This window comes from Acinonyx jubatus, chromosome D3, assembly GCF_027475565.1.
Source record: "Acinonyx jubatus isolate Ajub_Pintada_27869175 chromosome D3, VMU_Ajub_asm_v1.0, whole genome shotgun sequence".
Lineage (NCBI taxonomy): Eukaryota > Metazoa > Chordata > Mammalia > Carnivora > Felidae > Acinonyx > Acinonyx jubatus.
The window spans coordinates 42,009,985-42,011,684 of NC_069392.1; positions in this window are offsets into that span (position 1 = coordinate 42,009,985).

Genomic DNA, 1,700 nt, shown 5'->3' on the forward strand with positions numbered 1-1,700 from the left:
GTTCCTGCTGTTACTGCAAAGGAAAAATAAACCTGTACCAAATGCCTTCCATTAGGTTAGTTTTTGCCAGCATCAATTGAAAACACATGGCGATCTCAAGCAGTTTTCTGTCAATTTTTCTTTATGATTTTAGACAAGTTATGCTAATATGCCTGAGACATAAGGAGACCTGGAATATAAATTAAAAAAAAAAAAAGACAACCCAAGTCCCTATTTTGTTTACATTCTTTATGACAGTTAAATAAGGTCATCATCTGAAGTATTTGAACTTCAAGACATCGAATAGTATGGCTCACAGCCCCATAGAATCCATACTTCATTGTATGTTCTTGTCAACAGAAACAGCCTGAAATACAGAATTAGTTAAAATATGTCAGAAGGATATTTTTTTCCTCCAAAATTCTGAGTGCTCAAGTAAGTTTTTACCGTGGGTAGTTTATGACTTATTCTTTCACGAAAGCAAAAATAACCTCACAGATTTTTCTTATATGTCTTATGAAACCCATCAAGATACATGAATAATGTACAATTATTTTTTTTCTTTTCAGATAATGAATGTTCTTCTAAATTTAATTTGATATACTTTTGTTATAAACATTCCAGATACAAATAAGTTAGATTATTTTAACTCTTCCCAAAGAGATATTTACCTGCTTTATGTATATTTGTTATTTTGGGAAGAAATAATTTCATTATTTAATCAACATCTGGATTGTCTTTTTAATAAAATAACACTGGTACTAGTAGTTACAAAACTATCCCATGTTACATATCTACACCTATCATTTGAACTAACTCTTCTTTCTATTAAGACCTTATTTTACCAAATGAAACTTTTTAATATATATTTACCACTAACTTTGCAGTTTTTCTCCAGTGAGGTTACCACCCGCTTCTTAAAGGGCCTTCAGTTTTCTCTGATTTAATTTTCATCTCTGTCAGGGATTTAGCCTGGTTCTTTTAATTTGATGACACAGTTCTTAATCCTATTAGCCTAATATTTTGAGATTAAGAGTATGGTTTAAAATTTGGTAGGTTTTAGAAAGAAACACTAGAGGGCGGGCTGTGCACATGATCAGGAACAATGACCTTGAGTAATGTTATTATACACAAATATTTTGTAATTGAAGTATAGTTGACATACAATATTCTATTAGTTTCAGATGTACAACATAGTGATTTGACATTTATATACATTATGAAATATCACCATGATAAGTCTAGTTACCATCTGTCATCATACAAAGTAATTGTAATATTATTGACTATATTACCTATGCTATAATAAATGTAAATGTATATAATGCTGCAATAAACATAGGGGTACATATATCTTTTTGAATTAGTGTTTTAATTTTCTTCAGATAAATACCCAGAAGTGTAATTACTGGATCATAGGGTAGTTCTATTTTTAATTTTTTGAAGAACTTTCGTACTGTTTTCTACAGTGGCTGAACCGGTTTACATTCCCACCAATAGTGCATGAGGATTCCCTTTTCTCCGCATCCTCACCAACACTTGTTATTTCTTGTTTTTTAGATACTAGCCATTCTGATGGGTGTGAGGTGATACCTCACTGTGGTTTTGATTTGCATTTCCCTGATGATTAGTGATGTTGAACATCTTTTCATGTGTCTGTTGACCATCTGCATGTCTTCTTTGGAAAAATGTTTACTTTCTGCCCATTTAAAAAAATGTTT